The 27,421-nt window shown below is 41.8% G+C and overlaps 1 protein-coding gene, 1 long non-coding RNA gene and 1 pseudogene across 3 annotated transcripts in view; 2 read left to right on the forward strand and 1 right to left on the reverse strand.

Annotated features, from left to right (window-relative positions):
- LOC129631736 (zinc finger protein 501-like) overlaps positions 1-27,421 on the forward strand; it is a 126,156-nt gene that overhangs the window by 69,084 nt on the left and 29,651 nt on the right. The window lies entirely within an intron of this gene.
- Positions 28-1,395, reverse strand: LOC129631812 (uncharacterized). Its single transcript, XR_008704179.1, has 3 exons — positions 1,303-1,395; positions 1,017-1,136; positions 28-264 (listed from the first exon to the last, which is right to left on the reverse strand). It is a non-coding gene; the product is annotated as an uncharacterized LOC129631812 (long non-coding RNA).
- On the forward strand, positions 1,425-11,632 carry LOC129631709 (zinc finger protein 665-like; annotated as a pseudogene).

Below are 27,421 nucleotides of genomic sequence, written 5' to 3' on the forward strand. Positions count from 1 at the left end.
AAATGCTACAAAAAGTAGGAATTTTACAATATGACATTTTGGTGTAGGTAAATGTTCATATGTGCTCAGTTGTGTCTGAGTCTTTGTGACCCCAGGGACTGTAGCCTGCCAGGCTCCTCTGTCCATAGATTTCCCAGGAAAGGATACTGGAGTGGGTCTCCATTTCTTCCTCCAGGGGATCTTCCTGACCCAAGGATTGAACCCGTATCATCTGGATGTCCTGCATCAGCAGGCAGATTTCTTCCCACTCAATCACCTGGGAATCTAGTAGGAAATATAGAAGAGATTAAAAAGGTCTGTGGTTGCCATGGGTTTCAAAGGAGGGACTATGAATATCCTAAGTCTAGAGAACTTTCAGGACCTTGAAATAATTTGTGTTAAACTGTTGTGATGGACACATGTTATTATACATTTATCCAGAGATATGGAGTGCACATCCCTAAAAGAGAAACATAAGGGTAAACTAAAGAGTTTATCTATTTACTGTCCATGTAGATTCATCAGTGGTAACAAATGCTCACTCTGATGGGGAAAGGTAAGTAGGGAGATTGTCCACGTGTTGGGACAAGAGGTATATGGGAAACGTCTATACCTTATTCTCAATTCTGCTGTGAAACGATATCTTCTACAAAGTTGGTACTGGTGCATGCACATTGAATATTTTTTAGAATATATAATATTAGAAAGATGTACATGTTCTATCTTTAATTTTTCCTTAGTCATTATACTTTAACGATGTGAGAAAATAGAGCTCTCTAAATGGAGCAGACAACAAACTGTAGCAATTGATTCATAAAACCTAGAAAAACACACACAGGAATTAGAACAACAACGTTTTCACGTCTAAATTCATGTGTAATGTAACTTATGACAACACCGATCATTATTTCCTTGGTTGGTCATCAGATAGCATTTAGGGCATCATTTTCAAAGGCATTTGTCTCTGCCCATACACACTGTTAACCTCGCATGTCCTGCTCAGTTCAGTTCAGTTCAGAGGCTCAGTCCTGTCCCACCTTCTGCGACCCCATGGACTGCAGCTCGCCAGGCCTCCCGCTGCCTCTGGTTTATTTTCAAAGAAAGCCTTGATGGAAACACCTCTAGGCTCCTGGTCTCTGAAGTTGGAGGTGCCACACCTGCAGGGAGGTGGTCACAATGCAAATCATTTTGTGAAAACCTGTGTCCCCAGGCTGCAGAGGAGGGTAAAAAAAACTAAGGAAGCGGGAGATCTGTGGGAAGAATTCTGCAAGTAAAGCCTGGCAGGAACCCAAGACCCCCAGGTGATTCCCACCAAACACTCACCTCTCCCCTCCCCTCCACCAAGGGCACAGGCACAGGCCGTGGACCACCACACCCAGCCTAGAAAGAGCCCCTCCCCAGGGAATCAGGTTGACCTTTGCTTCTAGAAGTTCCCACCCTAAATCCTCCCTTCCTGTGGTCTCAGTTGTGCCAAATGTGAGGTTTCCCTCAGGGCTCCTGAATGCGGGTCTTCCTCTTGCATTTCTTCAAAACCCTCATAGGCTGGGTCAGGTAGCCCAGAAGTAGGGTCCATTGTCTCTCGTGAATTGTTCTGCGGCCTGCTCTCTGTAATGCAAAAAGGAAGGAGAGGAACTAGCCGGCAAGATCTGCAAATAGCGTGGAGCACCGGGATGTGATTAGCATATCAAGTTAGTCTTGATTACCCACTACAGCTCAGGAACACAGAAAGTCAGAAAAGAGCTCAGAAAAGGGTGAGAGAAACAAGGAAACTTTTTCTTCCTTTTCACTGCAGCAGTTGCAGGTTAAACGGCTATATGGATGCCTTGGAAGGTGTTTTCTCAACATGCAGATGTGAGTTTGAGACGTAATATCCCCACAGAAGACGCAGAGCAGGAGGAAGAAGAGGAGGAAATGGCAGCTTCTCAGGTAATTGTCCTGTCCCGCGTCTGGGGCTGTGTCTGCTTTTCCTCCTGAAATGCCTGAACTGAGAATCTGCAAACCTTTAGTTCTCTGCTTCTAATTTTTCTGCCTGGAGTGCTTGTTATCATCTTATTCTGCGCCCCCCCCCCCTTTTTTAATAGTGAAAACCAGCTCTTTCAGGTTTCATCTCCCTCATGTTCCAGAGCCTTTTCTCCATTGTTTGTATCCTGGCTTTCTATAGAGCATGATGAATTCTCAACATGAAATAGTGACTTTCAATGTTGAATACATTCCTTTTGTGAGCGATCAACACGGGGATGCACCGGTACCAGAGATTCCCATTGGGATGTGGTCCGGTGTAGGGATCTTAGGGAAGTCGGGGAAATGCCGTGATGAATTTACATGTGGATGCAATTCAGCTCTCTAGAACAGGAGTAAGAAAATGCCCTTGTTAATAGAATGAACTCAGCATTCCAGAATTTTTCAGAAGTTCAAGTAGCAGAGACAATCCTCTATACCGATAAGAAAAATATACTAATTAAATGGACTATTAAGCTACAGATCATGGGAGGTATATAGAAGGTGGAATTTGCAGAAAATTGACATTTTTCATGATAGATTGAGATCATGGTTTTCCTAATATTGCCCAAATATCTGGCAGTGATAATGCATTTTTCCATGTACTCTTACCCCGTGACCTCTGATGTTCACTGATTCAGGTGCTTCTATGAGATTTCCACACTATGAAATTCATTTTTTTTTTTTGTCTTGAACAAGGCTCTTGGAAAGAAAAAGTGATGGATATGCCTATCACAGTTAATGAGGAAATGCCGTATCTTCTTAGTTGCTCTTTGCTTTGAAAAATGAACACTGTCAGCTAAAACAGATGCACAATTTGAGAGATGTGAATTAAGTTGTATTTGGGGCAAAATGAGGACAGCAGCCCAGGAGACAGCACCTCAGATAACTCAGAAACTGCTCCAAAGAGACAGTGGGGGAAGGTCAGTCTGATTTTGGTGAAGGGGGAGTTCAGTGCAATCAAGCACTTACTTTACAAAAGGTTTTCTGCCAGGAAAAACCTGAGGAACTGAAGTCATCATTTAGTGGTTTAGTGCTTTTCTAGGTCTGAAGAGATACAAGGATTGGGATCATGAAAGCAGTTCCTGAAAATACCTAACTCTCTGAAGACCTGTCCCACCAGATTTTCCTGGAGCAGGGTGCCTCAGTCCACCCTGAACTCCCTCGAGGGGATTGAAGTCAATAGTTACAGCACCGTAGGGTTCATTCTCCCCAGAGGCAGATGGCAAACGCCCATGTTGAGTCACTGGCAATGCTCTTGGCAAGAGCTGATTTGTAGTTGACAACACTCATGTGTGTTTAGTAGAGATGCTGGGATTTGGGAGTGTGGATTTTCATCATTCAAGCCCAGGTCTGATCATTTCCAGTACACTCCACACTCACATCCCAGATAAGTCTCATCACATTTCTGTATTTTCCAAAATGTTTACAAGAATCATATTAGTGCTAATCTATGTTCAACTGTGTTAAATTTTAAAATATAGTTCCATGCAAATGGTAGATTTTTCAGGAAATTAAAAAATTCACAACCAGAGCTGTCTATTTTTTTTTATCATTGTGTATGTCTATACCCTAGTCTATTTTAAAAAATTAAAATAATATCATCCTCAAATATTTATGTAGATTTTCAATCAGTTAAAAATTATCCTGATTTTATTGACATGACAATTTTTCTCTTACTAATTAATAAGTATATAGTCCCATTTTAGTGTATGTCTGTATGCACGAACATGTTAACATCATTTGATTGATTTTTTTCTTTTTCTTTTTTGAAGATTCCCTGAAGCAGGGAATAGCTACCCACTCCAGTATTCGTGCCTTGAGAATCCCATGGACAGAGAAGCCTGGCAGGCTACAGTCCCTGGGGTTGCAAAGAGTAGGACACCACTGAGTGACTAACACTTTTCTTGTTTTTAGTATTATTTACAAATACAGAAATTTCTATAAACTTTCATTAGAGTTAGCTCTGTGCATTTGTCTGTGTTTTATTAAAGTCTAGAGTCATAAACTGAAGTAAAATTTGCTGCTGCTAAGTCACTCCAGTCGTGTCCAACTCTGTGCGACCCCATAGACGGCAGCCCACCAGGCTCCCCCGTCCCTTAAGCTGTCATTTAAAGAATGTTTGTTAAATATTTGCCAAAAGATGCTACAGCAACATTATTGATTTTGAATTATTTCTGTTATACATTCAAGATTCTGAAAAACTGTCAGAAAGATATATAGTATATACCAGATCGTTAAAATGATTGTTGTCGCCGAGGTTACTATCCTATCAGACCTGTAAAATTTGTAAAGCACTTAAAGTTCAAAGTTAAATATGAATTCTTTCCTTAGTATTCTACTTCGTTGCTGTTCAAACATTATCACTCATGGAGCAGAATTTTCAGCATCACTAGTTCAAATAAGCTTGTTAAACATGTGGCACACTGAGTCCACTCCAGAACACTTGGATCAGGGAGTGCTTTTAAAAAATATTTCCTGTTTCTTTTGATAGACAGTTTATCCTCTGTCAACGGAGTACAGCACTCAAAAATGAATATGCCAATGTTGATCTGATTATCTTTAATTTCTCTTCCAAATCAGAATAATTTCTGTAGTGGTTGATGGAGCGTATCTCATCCTCTTTTCTTGGGGTTAAAAATGTGGTAGGAAATATTACTGTGTAGAAATTCTATTCGTGTGTAACACCAGCTGCTGCTGCTGTAACACCAGACATTCTCCTAAATCAAAACCATTTCTCTTGCTGGTTTCATCTTGGGTCACATTAGGAAGTCTTCCCGCGGCCACAAGGCATCTGTACTTTGTATTTCAGGGACGGCTGACATTCCAGGATGTGGCCATAGACTTCACTCAAGAGGAGTGGGAATGCCTGGACCTCGGTCAGCGGGAATTGTACAGGGACGTGATGTTAGAGAACTACAGGAACCTGGCCTCCTTGGGTGAGGATAACTGCCTTCCAGGATCCCTTATCTACCCACATGGTTTTGGTTCCTGCATTTCTAGAATGTCTCCTAGAATGTTCTGCTTCTTAGAATAATCTCAGATCCTTGCTTTCTATGGGAAAAATGGATTATTTATGAGTTGAGAAAGAAGACTTCATGATGATTCATTATGATTTTAACTTTTCCTTGATGTAATCTGCCTCCTTCTTCTAGGTTAGTGGTAATTCTGTAGGTTCTGTGGTATAAATGCCATTCTCCTTTATAAATCAGATTTCTACTATTACTTACTTTGGCCTTAGTAGTACTTGACTAGAATCTCAAGATCTTTTCTTTATGTATTTGTTAGTTATAAAAGTGCTTTCGATAAAGTATTTGGGGATATAATTTTCTAGGCTATATTAACATTCAACCATGCCTTCTCTAGAATGTTAATAATGTAATAATGTAATGAGCAAGATTAGAGTCGTGTTCGACTCTTTGCGACCCCATGGAATAGTCTATGGAATTTTCCAGGCCAGAATACTGGGATGGGTAGTCGTTCCCTTCTCCAGAGGATCTTCCCAACCCAGGCATCAAACACAGGTCTCCCACATTGCAGGTGGCTTCTTTACCAGCTGAGCCACCAGGGAATGTTAATGCAGCCTAGGAAATGATGTCCCCAAATACTTTATTTCTAGGCTGTATTGACATTCTACCACGCCTTCGCTGGGCTTCCCAGATGGCACTAGTGGTAAAGAACCTGCCTGCCAATGCAGGAGACGTAAAAGAAGTGGGTTCGATTCCTGGGTTGGGAAGAACTCCTGGAGGAGGACATGGCAACCCACTCCGGTATTTTTGTCTGGAGAATCCCATGGACAGAGGAGCCTGGCAGGCTACAGTCCATAGGGTGGCAAAGAGTCAGACATGACTGGAGCGACTTAGCACGTGTGCCTTCTCTTCTCACTTGAATACATATTAGATTGGAACCTGATGAATCTCTAGCAAAACAAATAGTCCTTTTCCTGATAGCAGGTCTTGTGGTCTCTAAGCTGGACCTGGTCACCTTTCTGGAGCAAATGAAGAATCCCTGGGATGTAAGGAGACTGGAGACACCAGCCATATACACAGGTAGGTGTGAATGGATGGAGCCGATGACTCAACGACAGGTCCCAGGATCAGTGAAGAATTCATCTTTTGTCATGTGGTTTGGGAAGATCTGCTTCAGTGGAAATGATTTTAGAGAAGTCTGGGTTTCTTTCTGTTGCTGTCATAGGCAGACATCACCTGCCCCATTCTGTCTCTTGAATCATTCCTGAATTCATCTCCAGTGATTACTTTTCTCAATCGCAGTGAGAACTGAAATTCTCTTGGCCTGTGACAACCTGAATGAATCTGTTACTATTCCATTTTTGGGGGGTCCTAGGAAAATTGCACATTTCTGAAAAACTCTTAAGACGCTCCTATTAAAGTTTGTTTCTACCTCTAGGTGACAGTATGTGAGTGGAATTGTAGACATACTGCCAAAGTTCTAGGAATACTGCAGACAGAGGTTTTGTTTGTTTGTTTGTTTTCTGACTTATAATTTCTAAAACACTGGAAGCTACAAATATGATCTTATAAATTTTAAATTCAAGTAATTTATTCACTGTATAAACCAAAACCTCCCTAAAGAGAAAGAATGCAAATCTCAGCGTTACTTCAAAGTTTCTGTTTTCTTCATATGAACTCATATGAAATGTGAAGTGTATTTGCCCCAATTCCTCAATGCTAAAAGACTTAAATATATTCAATTAACTCAAAGAATTTTCAAATAAATTGGCATAAGAGCTTAAAACATTTTCCACCATATTTTTAATGGTTTCAAACTATTACAATTTTTAGATAATATAATCTTTTTAAAATGTTCTTATTGGAGTATAACAGGTTTACAATGTTGTACAGCAAAGAGAATCCATTTTACGTATAGATATCTACTCTTTTTTAGATTTCCTTCCCAATTAGATCTCCACAGAGCATTGATAACATTCCCTGTGTTCCCACCGTATTTTTTAAGTCTCATTTCTTAATTTCTCAAGAACTACTTCTTTATTTAATTAATCTTGTTATCAGCTTCCCCAGACTTTGTCCTATATGTCCTCGCTTTCTGATTAGACCTACATCAGTATCATTTATGATTTTTAGATTGAAACATTGAATAGCACATGCTAAAATAAGAAGTGGGTTAAAGAATTAGAGGGCACCTAGTGACATCTGCATTTAAGATGACTTAAGTCAAAAAGTAGTCATTAGACTGCCTGTCTCTTCTTCATTTAGTGGTTCTTGTAGCTTTTTGTCTTGCTCCTTCCTCTACACCATACTTCTTTGTCCTCTCATTTTGTCACATTTTCTGGGTTTGTGGTCTGTTCTGCAGGCTGCCGGATCCTGGCTCCTCTTGCTCTGTTGTCTTCCCCCTGGCGGGTGAGGTTGGTCCACAGGCTTGGACCCTTAACCCCTTGATCTGGGCTTTGATTGCTGTTTTTGTGACCCCAGCCTCCCCTGGATATTGAGGGGAGCTTCCCCTTGGCTCTGTGGCTGTCACTGCCCTGTCTGTGGTGGGATCTGCTCCCTGGTTGGTGGAGTAGAGCCCCCAGATCTGTTTCTTCGCTGTGATTCTGATCTGTGGTCAAGGCAGCTAGGATTGGAGCACACCCACTGGGAGAGAAGCCACCAAGGATTGCTTCTCTGGGGATGTGCACCTTGGGGTGTGCTCACGTGCTGTGAGTCTCATGTGACCCCATGTTGGCACTGCTCTTGGCCCCCCCCAACCATGGGCATGCTGGCACACTGCTCTGGTGTCTCTCAGATGTTGTTTTCACTGGAACACCAGCATAGATCCAGTGAACTCAGGTCCCAGAATTGCATTCATGGAGCTGGACCCACTGTGGTGCTATGGGGGCAGCTCAGACTCTGGCCTGGTCCCACCCCCTAGTATACATCCCCACCAAGGCTACAGCTGCTAAAGTTACGCTCCCATGACTGGGGGAGCCCTGGTTGTCCATTCAGATGCTCTGTAGGGGCTGAGTTGACAAAGCCAGTTGCAGGTATAAAAGCATGGTTTGTGCAACTGTGAAGAGAGACTTCAGTTTTTCTTCCTTTAACCCTGGGGCTCAGCTGAGCTTTCAGCTCCTTCTGTGTGTGTGGCCCACCCACAGGTGTCTGCTCCAGAGGCTGCCCCAGAGCACAGGAGTCTGCTGATTTTGGAGGAGGTGCATGGGGGGAGGCTGTGGCTGGAGCTCAATAGAGCCCACTGGGGTGGTGGCCCTTCCTAGTGCTGGGGGAGGAGGGGCTGCAATGGTGGGTCTTCCCTTTGGGCATCACTCAACAATGGCGCTCTGTGCTATGGTGGTTCAGGCTTCCTCCACAAGCATTCCTGTTTATAGAACTCCTCCTTCCGTCCCATCCCCTCAGGATGTTTCCTCACCGCCCACAGCAGTCCTCTGCCTGGGTCTGCTCTCCAGACCCCACATTCCAGCACCCAGCCCTTGTCTGCAGTGGTGGACACCCTCTCAGGCTGGGTGGGCAGGGCTGGGGTCAGTACCCTGTGTACAGGTCTCACTCTGTCCTGCTGCCACAGACTGTTGCCATGTTCTCTTCCCACAGAGAAGGCTCGCCTTCTGTCCCAACTGAGCTCACACCAGCCCCAGTAGATAAGAATAGTAGATAAGAAAACTTTATTTGGTATCTTTCAGCTGTGTCTTCTCACAACACCCGTGGTTTGATGTCAAAGAATCCAAGGTTAGAACATTTAATCCAAAAAGAAAACCTAGGAATATATCAAAGAGCTCACCTTGGAAACGAACATTTAATGAAAGACCAGGAATATACGGGGATATGTGAAAGATCTAGAAGATGTTTATATGGACATAAAGAAACTGAGATAGTTTCACACCCTGCGGACATTACTGCCAAAATAAATGAGCAATGTGAGTCAAATTGTGGAAAACACCCATTTCAGTTATCAACATCTGCAGAGAAGTGTATCTCTTCAAGCAAAGGCTTAAATCATTTTTTGAAACGTACACGTTTTCTGAAGGGAAATGTGGAAAATCTGGAAAGTCATCCAGTCTCTACTGCAAATACTCATTCAAACCACTCTGAACACGGGCTTCGATTACACATACATTCAAGCACGTCTGAAAACCAGAAATTTAAAAACGATGGGGAAAACTCACAATATAGTCAGTTTGAGGGAACTGTGAGCAAGGGGTCATTATTCTTCCACCAACAGACAGTTTCTCTCTGTCCCAAAATGTGTAACGTTGATAATAATGGAAGAGAGTTAATCCCACCATCAGTGTTCAATACACATCATGATACGGTTAATACGGAACAACTTCTCACGTGTAATAACACGAGTCAGGCCTTAAGTAAGAGCTCTACCCCCAATGATTACAAGAATATTTACGATGGAGTGAGAAACCACTCATGCAATGAAACTGGGTATAAAACTGAACAAGACTCTAACCCTATGAAACATCAGGGACCTCAATCTTCAGACAAAGATTCTAAAAATAGTACGTGTAGGAATATCTTTTATCAAATATCAGGTCTTCCACTAAATGAGAGTACACATACTGGAGAGAAGACTTATAATTGTGAATATGGTGATGTTTCTAATCAGTGTTCAAATCTCACTCAACAGCAGAGTATTCAGAATCCGCAGAAAAGTTACAAGTGTAAGAAATGTGAGAAAGCCTTTCCTAAGTCATCCAGTCTAAGTAGACAAAGGAAAATTCATTCAGGATGGAAACCTTTCAAATGTACAGAGTGTGGCAACACCTCTAATCCGAATTCAAAGCTTAGTCAAGATCGGCAAATCCACACTGGCAAGGAACCTTATGAATGTAAGGAATGTGGAAAAGCATTTATGTCTTGCTCACATCTTAGTCGACATCAGCGAATTCACACTGGGGAGAAGCCTTATAAATGTACAAAGTGTGGCAAAGCCTTTAATCAGAACTCAAATCTTACTCAACATCAGCGAATCCATACAGAGCAGAAACCTTACAAAGGTAAGGAAAGTGGCAAAGCCATTTTTAGGTGTTCACATTCTAGTCTGCATCAGCGAGTTCATGCTGGGGAGAAACCAAACAAATGTAAAGAATGTGGCAAAGTGTTTCCTTGTAGCTTATGTCTTACTCAACATCAGATAATTCATATGCAGCAGAAATCATACAAATGTACAAAGTGTGGCAAAGCCTTTAATCAGAAGTCAAATCTTACTCAACACCAGAGAATTCATACTGGAGAGAAGCCTTATAAATGTAAGGATTGTGGCAAAGCATTTAGACAACACTCATATCTTACTAAACATCAAGTAATCCATACTGGAGAGAAATCTTATAAATGTAAAGAATGCGGAAAAGCCTTCAGTCACGACTCAACTCTTGCTAAACATCAGCGAATTCATACTGGAGAGAAGCCTTATAAATGTAAGGATTGTGGCAAAGCATTTAGACAACACTCATATCTTACTAAACATCAAGTAATCCATACTGGAGAGAAATCTTATAAATGTAAAGAATGCGGAAAAGCCTTCAGTCACGACTCAACTCTTGGTAAACATCAGCGAATTCATACTGGAGAGAAGCCTTATAAATGTAAGGATTGTGGCAAAGAATTTAGCCAGCGCTCAGGTCTTACTTACCATCAGAGAACTCATACTGGAGAGAAGCCTTATAAATGTAAGGATTGTGGCAAAGCATTTAGACAACACTCATATCTTACTAAACATCAAGTAATCCATACTGGAGAGAAATCTTATAAATGTAAAGAATGCGGAAAAGCCTTCAGTCACTACTCAACTCTTGGTAAACATCAGCGAATTCATACTGGAGAGAAGCCTTATAAATGTAAGGATTGTGGCAAAGAATTTAACCAGTGCTCAGGTCTTACTTACCATCAGAGAATTCATACTGGAGAGAAACCTTATAAATGTAAAGAATGTGGAAAAGCCTTCCGTCACCACTCAAATGTTATTCAACACCAGAGAATTCATACTGGAGAGAAACCTTACAAATGTAAAGAATGTGGAAAAGCCTTTAGCAAGCACTCACATCTTACTCAACATCAGAGAATTCATATTGGAGGAAAAACCTTATAAATGTAAGGAAAGTGGCAACAGCTTTAATCAGAGCTCTCACCATATTAGACATCAGACAGCATGTACTGGAGAGAAACCCTAGTAATAAAATAGGTGATGGAAGAGGTTTGTCCTAAACATACACTTCAGAAAATACAAGACCATTTATTTAAGAGAGATAAGGAATGACATAAAAAAATGTAGAAAAGTATTTAATGAAAATTAAATCTAAATAAATACCAGAAATCACACACTAGAAAAAGTGAAAGTCTCTCAGTCGTGTCCAACTCTTTGCAACCCCATGGACTGTGCATGGAATTCTCCAGGCCAGAACACTGGAGTGGGAGGCGGATCTTTACCAACTGAGCTATTAGGGAAGCCTGCAAAATAGAAAGCATTTCATCAATGCTGTTTTTTGAAGTTCCTCTTCAGGAGAAGTATTGTAGACAGTAATCCATAGTTAAAACAGATAGAAAACTGATATGGTAGTATGGATCACAAGGAACGGTTGGTATTTAGAAATGTACAATTATTAGCAATATATCTTTGTTTATATTGACATGGTTTGTGATTATTTGAAAACCAAAATAAATGTTATTCAGCTCTCAAATTACTCCATGCTGCTATGCTTCATTTCTAGTGTGTATGCAAAGTTATGTTTTTGATGGTTGCTACATCAAAGATAAGACAAGGCCTTCTATCCTAGAGAGAAATCATTTATATTTATTCTCCATTAGAAGATTAAGGACACAGTAATGTAACATGTACATCTAAATGGAGGTGTTAGTCATTCATGTCAAACATCCCTATAGGTCACCATGAGGTAAGTGTTCAGGGAGTAATTCCACATATTAAAGTAAGACGTACATTTTCAATAGTTGTGTCACTTGCTTTTTAAGGAAAATACAATGACAGTTCACTGAAATCTTGATTATCTGTATAATATCAGCAGAAGTCATGAATATTAGTTGACATGTTTCAAATAAAGACAGCTCTGCTACCCTAGAAATGTATGGAAACCCCTCCCAGAAAAGTCATGTAGTTGCTGTATGTCTTGTTTCGTAAACGGTTAGCCTCCATTTTGTAACCATAGATATCACAGTTCTCAGATCATTGTATCAGAGGAATGAATATCGTTGTTTATGCTTGTAACCTGTATTTTATTCAGTTACACAGTGGGTTGGGAAATGTTTTATTCTGACTGTGTGATATTACATGTTAATAAACCTGGATGGTTTCTTGTGATGAAATTGGTGTGTAGTGAAGTGTCAACCTACCGATTTAAGGTTGAAGGGAAGAATACCTAACAATAAACTCTTTGTTAGCACAGAGGGATGATATCTGTAACAATTAGTTTCCATACTGCCTTTAAGCCTCAAATAATTGGATATTTCCCATCATTTCTCCACTGTACTTTTCCCCCCTCTCTGTAACTGCTGGGACATTGTGATGATTCCAATAAGGACCATACAGAGGACTGTTGAGAGCCTCCCTGACTGCTCTGTGCTGTTGCTGCCTCAGCATCTGTCTGGGGAGCAGGCAGCCTGCAGGTCCTTGAACTCACACCAGCCAGTCCTGTGAGCACCTGCACTAGGTGATCACCCACCTTGAGACCAGCAGTCTTGCTGAACCCCAGGGTCTACTGCACAGGCCCCCCCTTCAGTGACACCCTCATAGCTCACCAGAATCCTGCTCCTCTTGGTTTGAATGGACCCATCCACACTCAGCCTGGGGAGCCCACAGCACTTCACCCAAAGTCTCCTATAAAGGCCTGAACCCCAAATACTGGAGCTTTTTCTGCTTGGTCCTAGCCTTGACCTAAGAAATTCCTGCCCTAGAACCTCTCCTGAGAGGTCTCAGGTGTGCTGAGTGTGAGGGCTGAAGCTCAGGGCTCCTGAGTGTGGGTCTTGGGGGAGAAGCATCAAAATAAACAGGGAACTTGCTGAAGACTCATTTCATGGCCCCTCTTCAGACCTCCAGATTTATAACTTCTTAGAGTGGTGACCTGACCTCGAGGGATTCATAGTCACTGAACTGGTTCAGAAAGAATCTTTAGGTGGTTTCAACCCAGTTTCCTATCAAGATCACGTGACCAGTGTTAAGCGATAACCTCCCCACAGAGTTCTCTCTTGGTCCTGTGGGAGCATCAGTGTGGTGTGTAGGAAGTGCTCCAGGGCCTTCTAAGGGGAGGCCCAGGTTAAGGACGTGGCTGCTGGTCCATCTGTGAGAGCTGAGGCCCAGCTTCAGTCTGAGGAGAGGCAGCAGCGTTGGTCTAGCTGGATTTGGACCAGGGAAGTCAGCTCACATGGTCTGTGTGAGCAGAGGGTTAGGAGCTCTCTCTGAGAACAATCAAGAAATAAGTTCACAGTCTGGTCTCCAAGTAGGAAGAGATTGTTCCTGAATCCCTCCTGAGACAGCACAGGAGAGGTGGGTCTTTTTCAGCTTTTCAAGGTCCTCTGTAGTTGTGGTTGCAGGTTAAAGAGCTGTGCCTTTGAAGGTATTTTTCCAAGATGCAGAGGTGTGTTTGCTACATAACATCCTCAGAGAAGTCACAGCAGGAGGAAGAAGAGGAGGAAAGGGCAGCTTCTCAGGTAAATGTTCTGTCCTGGGTCTGGGGCTGTGTCTGCTTTTTCCCCTAAAATGCTTGAACTGAGGGAACCTGCAAACCTTTAGTTCTCTGCCTCTAATTTTCTGCCTGGGGCGTTTGTTATCAACTTCTTATTTTTTTCCTTTTCTTATAGTGAGGACGGGCTCTTTAGATCACTTCTACCTTGCGTCCCAGAACCTTGTCTCCCGTGTCTGTATCCTGGCTTTCTATGCTGCTGCTGCTAAGTCACTTCAGTCTTGTCCGACTCTGTGTGATCCCATAGACGGCAGCCCACCAGGCTCCCCTATCCCTGGGATTCTCCAGGCAAGAACACTGGAGTGGGTTGCCATTTCCTTCTCCGATGCATCAAAGTGAAAAGTGAAAGTAAAGTCGCTCAGTCGTGTCTGACCCTCAGCGACCCCATGGACTGCAGGCTTCCAGACTTTTCCATCCACGGGATTGTCCAGGCAGAAGTACTGGAGTGGGGTGCCATTGCCTTCTCCGATAAAGCATGAAAAATTCTCAACTTGAATGAATGACTTTCAACTGGTGAAAATGTTCCCTTTGTGAGAGATCAACAAGGGGAGGCATAGGTTCTGAGATTCCCATTAGCATGTGGTTCAGTCTTGGGATCTTAGAGAAGAAGGGGAAATTAGTGATGAATTTACATATATATGCAACTTCAGACATTTAGAACAGGATTAAGAAATTGTCCTTATGAATAGAATTACCTTAGTGGTCCAGAATTCCACAGGAATTTTGGGGAAAAGAAGGAGAAAAGTATGAGAGACGCTTCTCCATATTGGTAGGAAAGACTCAGTCTTGAGTGTAGTCTTAGGATACAGAACATGGAAGTTATATAAGAAGTGAATTTTGTGTAAAAATGGTATTTTCCAGGATTCAGATCACTGCTAACATTTATCCCACTACACCTCAGGTTCCCTGGTTCAGGTGCTTCTGTGATATTGCAAGTCTGATGTTCCTGCTTTTTTACTTTAATAAGGATTTTTGAAAGACTTAGTAACGTGTATAGACTACCAAAATTAATGTAGCAAACTGTGCCTTCTTCCATTTACTTTGGAAAATGAACACTCACCTGTGTTTAGTAAGGTTCTTGCAATTTTGGGAGTGGAGGTTTTCATCACTCAAGCCCAGGTCTGATCATTTCCATTAGTAATATACTCTGCACTCATTTTCCAGACAGAATTCTTAGCACATCTTTCTATTTTCTACAATATTTACAAAAATGTTATTATTTATGTATGTTTAACTGTTAAATCTAAAATTTAATTCAACACAAACGATAGAGATTTTCAAAAGAATAAAAGATTCAGAACCAAGAGCTCTAATTTATGTCATGTGTTTTGCACCCTGGTGTATTTTAAAAATACAGAATATTGCCACAAATAAATTATAAGATTTTAGCACAGAAATCTATTCCTGATTTTATAAACATGAATACTTTTTCTCTCAACTAGTGTGTGTTTGTGAAACTGTTAACAGTATATGACATTTTTTCTGTTTTTGATATTTTTGCCAGTTACCTCAACTGGTAAAACATCCATTAGAGTGGTCTCTGCGTTCAGTTCAATTCAGTCATTCAGTCAGGTCTCTGTGTTGACTTAATTCTTTTTACATAAAATCGATCTCAGATCCATTGAAGTAATTCCCAAGCTCTACCATTTTCTGAATATTTGATCAAATATTCCAAACAATTTTGAACGGCAGTATTTTTTATCTAAAATTATTTATGTGGCTCATTCAAGATTAAAAAGTAAAAAACTGTTAGAAAGTTATATTGTTCAGAAATAGTCAAAAGGATTGTTTTCTCTGCTTACTGATCTAGAAACCTGTAAAATCTGTAAAGCGCATAAAGTTCAATAATAACTATGAACTTGTACCTGGCCCTTTTCAGTTCAGTTCAGTTGCTCAGTTGTGTCTGACTCTTTGCGACCCCATGGACTGCAGCACATCTGACAATCACCAACTCCCAGAGCTTACTCAGCCTCGTATCCATTGAGTCCATGACACTATCCAACCATCTCAACCTTTGTAGTCCCCTTCTCCTGCCCTCAATCTTTCCCAGCATCAGGGTCTTTTCCAATGAGTCAGTTCTTTGCATCAGGTGGCCAAAGTATTGGAGTTTCCGCTTCAGCATCAGTCCTTCCAATGAATATTCAGGACTGATTTCCTTTAGGATGGACTGGTTGGATCTTCTTGCAGTTCAAGGGACTCTCAAGAGTCTTCTCCAACACCACAGTTCAAAACCATCAATTCTTCGGTGCTCAGCTTTCTTTATAGTCCAGCTCTCACATCCATACATGACTAGTGGAAAAACCATAGCTTTGACTAGATGGAATTCTGTCAGCAAAGTAATGTTTCTGCTTTTTAATATGTTGTCTAAGTTGGTCATAGTTTTTCTTTCAAGGAGCAAGTGTCTTTTAATTTCATGGCTGCAGTCACCATCTGCAGTGATTTTGGAGCCTGAAACAATAAAGTCTCACTGTTTCTATTGTTCCCCCATCTATTTGCCATGAAGTGATGGGACTGGATGCCATGGCTATTTGCCATGGCTCTTTTACCTCCATGCTATTCACAACGGCCATTTATCAACCAGACATTTAGTTAAAACTAAGCTTGTTCAAGATGGAAAACTGTGTCCCCACCCTAGAACTCTTGAATCACAATGTGCTTTTTAAAAATATTCCTGCTTAGATTGATATTTATCCTGTGGAACACAAGGAAAACCCTTAAAAGTAAATATGCCTCTGTTGATCACATTAATAATTTTTCTCCCAGATGAATGAATGAATGAATCATAGTCGTTCAGTCACGTCCCACTCTTTGTGACCCTGTGGACTATAGCCTGCCAGGTTGCTCTCTCCATAAGATTCCCCAGGCAAGAATACTGGAGTGGGTTGCCATTCTCTTCTCCAGGGGATCTTCCCAACCTAGGGATCGAATCCAGGTCACCCGTATTGCAGACATATTCTTTACCGTCTGAGCCACCAGGGAAGCCCAAGTGTCTTTGTGGATCATCTGTCATCCTGTTATCTTCAGGTTAGAAATGTGGTAGAGCATATTACTATGTAAAAAAGTATATTATTGTATAACATCAGACAGTCTTCTCATTGAAAAACTAGTTCTCTGTACTTGCTGTCTTCATCCTGGATCACATTAGGAAGTCTTCCCACAGTCCCATGGCATATGTCCTTTGTATTTCAGGGATGGCTGACATTCCAGGATGAGGCCATAGACTTCACTCAAGAGTAAGAGAGTCAGTTCCTAGGCAGGTTGATGATAAGTCCGGGGGTCCCCAAGGAGAGAGGAGTCTGGAATTCTCAAGGAGGAGGAAAGGACAAACTTTTTTGTCTACATTCCTTCAGTTCAGTTCAGTTCAGTCGCTCAGTCATGTCCGACTCTGTGCGACCCCTGAATTGCAGCACGCCAGGCCTCCCTGTCCATCACCAACTCCCGGAGTTCACTCAAACTCATATCCATCGAGTCAGTGATGCCATCCAGCCATCTCATCCTCGGTCGTCCCCTTCTCCTCCTGCCCCTAATCCCTCCCAGCATCAGAGTCTTTTCCAATGAGTCAACTCTTTGCATGAGGTGGCCAAAGTACTGGAGTTTCAGCTTTAGCATCAGTTGTTCCAAAGAACACTCAGGACTGATCTCCTTTAGGATGGACTGGTTGGATCTTCTTGCAGTCCAGGGGACTCTCAAGAGTCTTCTCCAACACCACAGTTCAAAACCATCAATTCTTTGGCGCTCAGCTTTCTTCACTGTCTAACTTTCACATCAATACATGACCACTGGAAAAATCATAGCCTTGACCTAACAGACCTTTGTTGGCAAAGTAACGTCTCTGCTTTTGAATATGCTATCTAGGTTGGTCATAACTTTCCTTCCAATGAGTAAGCGTCTTTTAATTTCATGGCTGCAGTCACCATCTGCAGTGATTTTGGAGCCCAAAAAAAGAAAGTCTGACACTGTTTCTACTGTTTCCCCCTCTATTTCTCATGAAGTGATGGGACCAGATGCCATGATCTTCGTTTTCTGAATGTTGAGCTTTAAGCCAACTTTTTCACTCTCCACTTTCACTTTCATCAAGAGGCTTTTGAGTTCCTCTTCACTTTCTGCCCTAAGAGTGGTGTCATCTGCATATCTGAGGTTATTGATATTTCTCCCAGCAATCTTGATTCCAGCTTGTGCTTCTTCCAGCCCAGCATTTCTCATGATGTACTCTGCATATAAGTTAAATAAGCAGGGTGACAATATACAGCCTTGACATACTCCTTTTCCTATTTGGGACCAGTCTGTTGTTCCATGTCGAGCTCTAACTGTTGCTTCCTGACTTGCATACAGATTTCTCAAGACGCAGGTCAGGTGGTCTGGTATTCCCATCTCTTTCAGAATTTTCCACAGTTTATTGTGATCCACACAGTCAAAGGCTTTGGCATAGTCAATAAAGCAGAAACAGATATTGTCAATAGTGCTGCCCTGAAAATTGAGGTGCAACTATCATTTTAAATCATGATTTTCTCCAGGTCTAAGGCAAGGAGTGGGCTTGCTAGATCATGTGGTATGTCTATATTTAGTGCTTTAAGGAATTTCCATATTCTTTTCCTTGTGGCTGCACCCACTCAACTACACTCCTGCCCACAGCGTAGGAGGATTCTCTGTGACCCTCACCCTCAGCACCAATTAACCTTTGTAGACCTTTTGGAAGATGGATATTCTGCGGGGTGTGAGGTGATGCCTTATTGCAGTTTCAATTAGCATTTCTCTAAAAGTGATCATGAGCATCTTTTCCTGTGTTTTATGGCCATCTGGATGCCTTCCTTGGAGACATATCCATTTAGATCTTTACGGTTTTTCTATTGGATTGATAGGGGTTTTTTTTTGCAGCTTTATCATGAGCTGCGTGAGCAGTTTGCATGTTGGGAGATGAATTCATTATTTTAAACATCTGTTGCAAACATTTATTTTCCCATTCTGAGGGTTGTCTTTTTCTTTCCTTTAGGGTTGCCCTTGTAGTGCAAAAACTTTTTAGGTGATGAGGTGCCTTTTTAAAGTTTTGTTTTAGTTTTAATTATTCTAAGCATAGATTCAAAAAGAACTCGTGATTCATGTCAGAGTGTGTTTGCCTATATTTTCCTCAAGAGGGTTAGAGTAATCTTCCGTCCATTTAACTCTTCAAGCTATTTGGATTTTTTCTTCTGTAAGCAGTTAGGGAGAGACGTAAATTCTGCCCTTTCCCCTTGTTTACGGAAGCGCCTCCCAGTCCGTCCTGACTGGTGACAGCTTACGTTGCCAGCATCGGTGTAGAGGACTTCCCGTGTCTCCACGGCCTCTCTGCGTTTTGTTAGTAAACCTTAAGACATAGGCCATTCTGAGCTGTGTGAGGTGATACGTTCTTGTAGTTTTGATTTTAATTTCTTTAGTAATTAGCAATGTGAGCATCTTTTCATGTGCTTTATAGCCACCTGGATGTGTTCTGGGGAGAAATATCCATTTAGATCTTTGCCCTCCTCCGCTTTTATTATTGAACAGCATGGGTTGTTTGCATGTTTTGGGGATGAATTCCTTATTTTCACCTTGGTTGTAACATTTTTTATCCTGAGGGTTATTTTGTTTATCCTTTAGGGTTCCCGTCCTTTTGATCTCTGGTTCCTCTGCCTTTTCTAAATCCAACTTGAATATCTGGAAGTTCTCAGTTCATATAGTGTTAAAGCCTGGCTTGGAGAATTTTGAGCATTCCTTTACTGGTGTGTGAGATGAGTGCAGTTGTGCGGTAGTCTGAGCATCCTTTGGCATTGCCTTTCTTTCAGATTGGAATGCAAACTGACCTTTTTCAGTCCTGTGGCTACTGCTGAGTTTTCCAAATTTCCCTGCATATTGAGTGCAGGACTTTAACAGCATTATCTTTTAGGATTTGAAATAGCTCAGCTGAAATTCCATCCCTCCACTAGTTTGTTCGTAGTGATGCTTCCTAAGGCCCACTTGACTTTGCATTCCAGGACGTCTGGCTCTAAGTGAGTGATCACACCATCGTGGTTATCTTGGTCATTAAGATCTTTTTTGTACAGTTCTTCTGTGTATTCTTGCCACCTCTTCTTAATGTCTTCTGCTTCTGTTAGGTCCTTACCAGTTCTGTCCTTTATTTTGCCCATTTCTGCATGAAATATTCTCCTGGTATCTCTAATTTTCTTGAAGCGATTTCTAGTCTTTTCCACTCTATTGTTTTCCTCTATTTCTTTGAACTGACCACTCAAGAAGGCTTTCTTATCTCTCCTTGCTATTCTTTGGAACTCTGCATTCAAATCGGTATATCTTTCCTTTTCTCCTTTTACATTTTTGATTTGCAGTTTTGATTTCCATTTCTATAACATTTCACAAAGTTGAAAGCTTTTCATGTGACATTTTTAATAACAGTGTGAGTAAAACTGAGCTTTGGAGATCGGCCTCGTGATCTTTTGCCCTGGTTTGACTCTTTTCCCCCGACGCACCTAGGACATTTCTTGAGGCAGGTGTTTCTTCCTTAGAGCCCCTCAGTCCTGGTGAATATGAACTGCCATCCGCACAGGATTTTACGTTGCTGTCCCAAAAGCGGCCACAAGGCGGCAGCATTTCCTTCAGTTCAGATCAGTTCAGTCGCTCAGTCGTGTCCTACTCTGCGACCCCATGAATCGCAGCACGCCAGGCCTCCCTGTCTATCACCAACTCCCGGAGTTCACCCAGACTCACGTCCATCGAGTCGGTGATGCCATCCAGCCATCTCATCCTCTGTCGTCCCCTTCTCCTCCTGCCCCCAATCCCTCCCAGCATCAGTCTTTTCCAATGAGTCAACTCTTCGCACGAGGTGGCCAAAGTACTGGAGTTTCAGCTTTAGCATCATTCCTTCCAAAGAAATCCCAGGGCTGATCTCCTTCAGAATGGACTGGTTGGATCTCCTTGCAGTCCTTATGCTGCACAATTGTGTATTTATTTATTATGGTTAACTTTTCTTTTCTATTGAAGTAGAGTTGATTTCTGTTGTGTTTATTTTAGGTTGACAGGAACTTGGTTCAGTTATACATAGAGGTACATCTCTTCTACTCTTTCTCGGGGTCTTTTCCCATACAGGTTCTTTGAGTGTGTTCAGTAGACTTCCCCGTGCTATTCAGTAGGTCCATTTCAATTAACTATCTGACAATAAGTAGTGTGTATCTGTAAGCCCCAATCTCTTATTGTTTCCCTTCCCCAAACTTAAAAAAAATTGTACACTCGTGTTTCTACGTCTGTGAGTCTGTCTCAGTTTATGAATTAGTTCACGTGAGGAATTTATAGATTCTCCCTGTATGTCATCCTTTGCTTTCACTCTGACTGGCTTCACTCGGTATGATAAATCTCTCGGTCCATCCATACTCCTAAAAATGACTTTTTTTTTTCATTCATTTCAATGGCTGAGTGTACTGCCATGTTTTGATGGACAGTTTCCTCGTTATTTCTCTATTGATGGACAGTTTGGTTTATGCTCTGTCTTGGATATTGTCAACAATGCTGCCCTGAAGATAGGGGTGCAACCATCATTTTCAGTTTTGATTTTCTACCAATCTAAGACCAGGAGTGGGCTTGCCAGACCATGCAGTAAGTGCATGTTTAGTGTTCAAGGAATCTCCATACTGTTTTCTTCTGTGGCTGCACCCACCCATTTCCATCCCTGCCCACAGTGTAGGAGGATTCCCTGTTTCCCTTGCCCTCTGCAGCATTTCATCCTTGTAGATCTTTTGGAGGATGGCTCTTCTGAGGGGTGTCAGTGATACCTGGTTGCAGTTTGATTGGCATTTCTGTAGGAGTGGTCCTGAGCATCTTTTCATGTGCTTTATGGACATGTGGATGCCTTCTTTGGAGAAATGTCCATTTAGATTTTTGCCAGTTTTTCTACTGGGTTGATTGTTTTTTTGATCATGAGCTGTGGGGGGCTTCCCTTGTGGCTCAGCTGGTAAAGAATCTGCCTGCAATGCAGGAGACCTGGGTTTGATCCCTGGGTTGGGAAGATCCCCTGGAGAAGGGAAAGGCTACCCAATCCAGTATTCCGGCCTGGAGAATTCCATGGGCTGTACAGTCCATGGGTCACAGAGAGTCGGACACCACTAAGCAACTTTCACTTTCACTGTGTGAGCACTTTGCATGTTTGGAAATTAATTTCTAACTTCAGTTGCAAATGTTTATTTTCCCATTCTGAGGGTTGTCTTTGTCTTTCCTTCAGGGTTGCCCTTCCTGTGCAAAAGCTTTTCAGGTTAATGAGATACCTTTTTAACGTTTAGTTTTATATTGAAATATTCTGAGTGTTGATCAAAAAAAAAAAAAAATCTTGCTGTGGTTTATGTAAAGTGTGCGCTGCCTATATTTTCCCCTAGAGGTTTAGAGTAATTGTCCTTCCAGCTAACTCTTTAATCGATTTGGAGTTTGTCTGTAAGCGGTTAGCCAGAGATGTAAATTCTTTCACTTTCCCCTTGTTTAAGGAGCTTCCACCCCTTCCTCTATCGTGGCTGTTAACAACTTACAGTCCCAGCATCAGCGTAGGAGGGCTCTCTTTTCTCCACAACCTCTCCAGCCTTTATTTTTTCTAAGACTTTTTGACAAGTCCATTCTGACCAGTATGAGCCCATGCCTCATTGTAGTTTGAACATTTCTATAACATTTCACGATGTTGAAAGCTTCTCATGAGATATTTTTAATAACAGTGTGAGTAAAACGAGCTTCGAAGATTGGCCTCGTGATCTTTTGCCCTGTTTTGAAAAAAATTTCCCCGGACGTACCGAAGACATTTCTTTCTTTTTTTTTTTTTTTTTAGTTTAATTTTATTTTATTTTTAAACTTTACAATATTGTATTAGTTTTGCCAAACATCGAAATGAATCCGCTACAGGTATACATGTGCTCCCCATCCTGAACCCTCCTCCCTCCTCCCTCCCCATACCATCCCTCTGGGTCGTCCCAGTGTACCAGCCCCAAGCATCCAGTATTGTGCATCGAACCTGGACTGACAACTCGTTTCATACATGATATTGGAGAGGGAGAGGGTGGGAAGATTTGGGAGAATGGCACCGAAGACATTTCTTGAGGCAGGTGTTTCTTCCTTAGAGCCCCTCAGTCCTGGTGAATATGAAGTGCCGTCAGCCCAGGATTTTCCGTTGTTGTCCCAAAAGCGGCCACAAGGCGGCAGCATTTCCTTATGCTTCACAATTATTTATTTTAGTTAATTTATTTACTGCTGTTAATTTGGCGTGCTGTGATTCATGGGGTCCCAAAGAGTCGGACACGACTGAGCGACTGATCTGATCTGATCTGATCTGATTGAAGTAGAGTTGATTTCTGCTGTGTTTGTCTTAGGTTGACAGGAACTTGATTCAGTTATACATCGAGGTATATCTATTCTGTTCTTTTCCGGAGTATTTTCTCATATAGCTTCCTTCAGTGTGTTTTGTACTTTCTTGTGCTATTCATTAGGTTCATTTGGATGATCTGACAGGAAGTAGTGTGTATCTGTTAATCCCAGTCTTTTATGGTCTCCTTTCCCCAACCTTTTAAAAAATCGTAAACTTGTGTTTCTACATCTGTGAGTCTGTTTCTGCTTATGAATTAGTTCATTTGAGGAATTTCTCGATTCCCCACGTGTGTGATAGTTTGCTTTCCCGCTCAGACTGGCTTCATTCAGTATTATAAACTCTCAGTCCATCCATGCTCCTGAAAATGACGTTTTTTCATTTGTTCCAATGGCTGAGTGTATTCCGGTGTTTAGATGGACAGGTTCCTCTTTGTGTCTCTATTGATGGACCCTTTCGTAGATGTTCTGTCTTTGAGATTCAGTAGTGCTGCCCTAAAAATAGGGGTGCAGCTGTCATTTTCAATTATGATTTTCTCTGGGTATAAAGCAAGGGGTGGCCTTGCCAGATCAGGTAGTAAGTCTACGTTTAGTGTTTTAAGGAATGTCCTTACTGTTTTCCCTGTGGCCACACCCACCCATTTCCTTCCCCGCCCACAGTGTAGGAGGAGTCCCTGTTCCTCTCGCTCTCGCAGCATTTAACCTTTGTAGGTGGTTTGGGGGATGGCTGTCTGAGGGGTGTGAGGTGATACCTCATTGAGGTCTCAATTGACATTTCTGTAAGTGTGGTCCTGAGCATTTTTTCACGCGCTCTATGACCATCTGGATGCCTTCTTTGGAAAATGTCCGTTTGGATCTTTGCCTGTATTCCTGCTGGGTTCATTGTTATTTTTTTTTATCTTGAGCTGCGTGAGCAGTTTGCATCTTTGGAGACGAATTCCTTATTTTTAACTTCGGTTGCAAACATTTATTTTCCCATTCTGAGGGTTGTCTTTTTCTTTCCTTTAGGGTTGCCCTTCCTGTGCAAAACCTTTTTAGGTTAATGAGGTGCCTTTTTTTTTTTTTTTTTCAGTTTTATTTTTAATAATTCTGAGTATAGATCCAAAAAGAACTTGCTGTGATTTATGTCAAAGTGTGTTCTGCATATATTTTCCTCAAGAGATTTAGAGGAATCGTCCCTACATAAAATTCTTTAATCGATTTGAAATTCCTTCATGTGTAAGCGGTTAGGGAGAGAAGTAAATTCTTTCACCGTTCACAAGTTGAAGGAACCTCCACTCCGTCCTCTCCTCTATCGTGGCTGTTAACAACTTACAGTCCCAGCATCAGCGTAGGAGGGCTCCCTTTTCTCCACAACCTCTCCAACCTTTATCGTTTTTAAGGCTTTTTGACAAAGGCCGTTCTGACCGTTATGAGATGATACCTCCTTGTACTTTTTTGATTTACACTTCTGTAACAATTCACTATGTTGAAAGCTTTTCATGTGGTATTTTTAAAAACAATGTGAGTAAAACTGATCTTTTGAGATCGGCCGTGTGATCACTGGCCCTGTTCTGAATCTTCCCCCCCCACCCCCAACCCACCGAGGACATCGGCTGAGGACGGTGTATCTATCTACAGCCCTCGGTCCCGGTGCATTTCCCACTGTTGTTACCAAAAGCGGCCACAAGGCGGCAGCACATCACGCTCCGCTCTTTTGTTGGCTAAATTAATATTTATTTTCTCTTGGAGTAGAGTTGATTTCCGCTGTTGTGCTTGTTTCAGGTTTACAGGAACTTGATTCAATTATATAGAGAACTGTATCTATTCTTTTTCTGGTTTGCCCCAGGGAGGTTCTTTCAGGGTGTTCGGTAGACTTCTCTGTGTTATTCAGGAGGTCCTTTTGGATTATCTATCTGATAATACGTTGTAAGTATATGTTAATCCCAACCTCTTAATGTCTCCCTCCCTGTACCTGCTTTTTTTTTTTTTAATAATCATAAATTGGTTTTCTAAGTCTGAGAGTCTGTTTCTCTTTATAAATTCTTTCATTCGTATGATTTATAGATTCCACCCGTAAGTGATATATTTCTTTCCCTTCCTGACTGACTTCACTCAGTATGATAAATCTCGGTCCATCCATGCTGCTGACAATGATATTTTTTCGCTTTTTGACGGCTGAGTGATTCCCGTGTGTAGATGGGTCAGTGACTTGACTTCTCTATTGATGGACATTTCGACTGATGCTCTTTCTTGTGCTGGGCTTAGTCGCTCAGTCGTGTCTGACTCGCTGTCATCCCATGGACTGTAACCCGCCAGGTTCTACTGTTCTTGGGGACTCTCCAGGCAAAAATACCGCAGTGGGTTCCCACGCCCTCCTCCAGGGGATCTTCCCAACCTAGGGATCGAGCCCAGGTCTCCCGCATTGCAGGTGGATTCTTTACCAGCTGAGCCACTGGGGAAGCTCTCTATTAAATATTGTCAATATTGCTGCCTTGAAAATAGGGTTGCAAGTATCATTTTAAAAATTATGGTTTTCCCCGGATCTAAGGCAAAGTGGGTGGGCTTGCCCGATCATGCAGTAACTATATTTAGTGTGATTCAGCAATCTTCACACTGCTTTCTTTCATTACCGCCCCCACTCATTTACATCCCCGCCCACAGTGTAGGAAGGCTTCCTGTTTGCCTCGCCTTCCGCGTCATTTAACCTTCGTAGAGCTTTTGGAAGATGGCCATTCTGAGGGGTGTGCGTTGATACCACGTTGCAGTTTTGATGGGCATTTCTCTATTTCCTGTGCTTTATGGTCAGCTGGATGCCAGCTGAAGACAAAGGCCTATTTAGATCTTTGGCCTATTTTTCTATTGATTGATTTTTGATGTTTAGCTGAATGAACTGCATGTTTTTGGAGATGAATAAATTGTTTTTATTTTTATTTTTTAATATAAATTTATTTATTTTAATTGGCGGCTAATTACAATATTGTATTGATTTTGCCATACATCAAAATGAATCCGCCACGGGTGTACACGTGTTTCAAATCAAGTGACCATTTTTCCCAATTTAAGTGTTGTCTTTTTCTTTCATTTAGGGCTGCCCTTGCTGTGCTAAAGCTTTTGAGGTTAATGAGGTTACTTTTGTTGAGGTTTTGTTGTTGTTATCCTAAGAGGGAAACCAAGAACTTGCTGTGATTTATTCCAAAACCTGTCTTGCCCATATTTTCCTCAAGAAGTTTAGAGCATCCATCCTTCCATTTAGTTCTTTAATCGATTTGGAGTTTCTTTTCTGTATGAGGTTAGGGAGAAATGCAATTTCATTCACTTTTCACTTGTTTCAGGAGCCTCCCACAGGATCCTCTGCTCTGGCTGTTAACAATGGACATTACTAGCATCAGTGTGGGGGAGCCTGGTGGGCTGCCGTCTCTGGAGTCGCACAGAGTCGGACACGACTGAAGCGACTTAGCAGCAGCAGCAACATCAATGTAGGAGAATTTGTTTTTCTCCAAAGCGCCTCCAGCATTTACTGTTTGTAGAGTTTTTGACACTAGCCATTCTGACTGGGACTAGCTCATTCCTAGTTGTAGTTTTTATTTGAATTTCTCTAAAATTACTTCATATTGAAAGGTTTCCATTTGATTAAAAAAAAAAAAAACTGTGATTAAAACCCGCCTCTCAAGATTGGCCTCTTGACCGTCTGCCCTGTTTTGAATTCTTTTCCCCGGACCCACCCGAGGATGCAAGTTGAGGAGAGGTGTGTTTTCCTTACGTCCCCTCGGGTCCATCCATGCTGCTGCCCATGCCACTTTCTCCTTCTGTTGCTGGTTGAATGTATTCCGGTGTCTAGATGGACCAGTTACCTTCATTTCTGTATCGATGGACATTTTGTTTAACACTCTGTCTTCAATATAGTCAATAGTGCTGTCCTAAAAAGAAGTGTACATGCACATATCATTTAAATATTTTATTTTTTCCAGATCTAAGGCAAGGAGTTGTCTTCCAGGGCGTTAGTAACTCCCTGTTTAGTGTTTTAAGGAATCTCCATGCCGGTTTCCTTCTTGGCCACACCCATCATTTACATCCCTGCCCCCAGGGTAGAAGGATTCCTTTTCCCCAGGCTCCTGGCAGAGTTTAATCTTTGTAGACCTTTCGGAGGATAGTCACACTCAGTGATTTTAACTGATACCTCGTTGTTGTTTTGATTTGCATTTCTCCAATCATTAGGGATGTGAAGCATCTTTTCATGTGCCTTATAGCGATCTGGATACATTCTTTGAAAAAATATCCATTTAGAACTTTGGCCCATTTCTGGTGTGTGTGTGTGTGTGTGTGTGTTTTAATTGACCTGCATGCTCTGTTTGCTTGTTTTGCAGATGAATTGCTTGTTGATATATTTGCTTGTAAACTTGTTTTCCACTCTGAGGGTTGTCATTTTCTTCCGTTATGGTTTCCCTTGCTGTGTAAGTGCTT

This window comes from Bubalus kerabau, chromosome 17 (assembly GCF_029407905.1).
Source record: "Bubalus kerabau isolate K-KA32 ecotype Philippines breed swamp buffalo chromosome 17, PCC_UOA_SB_1v2, whole genome shotgun sequence".
Lineage (NCBI taxonomy): Eukaryota > Metazoa > Chordata > Mammalia > Artiodactyla > Bovidae > Bubalus > Bubalus kerabau.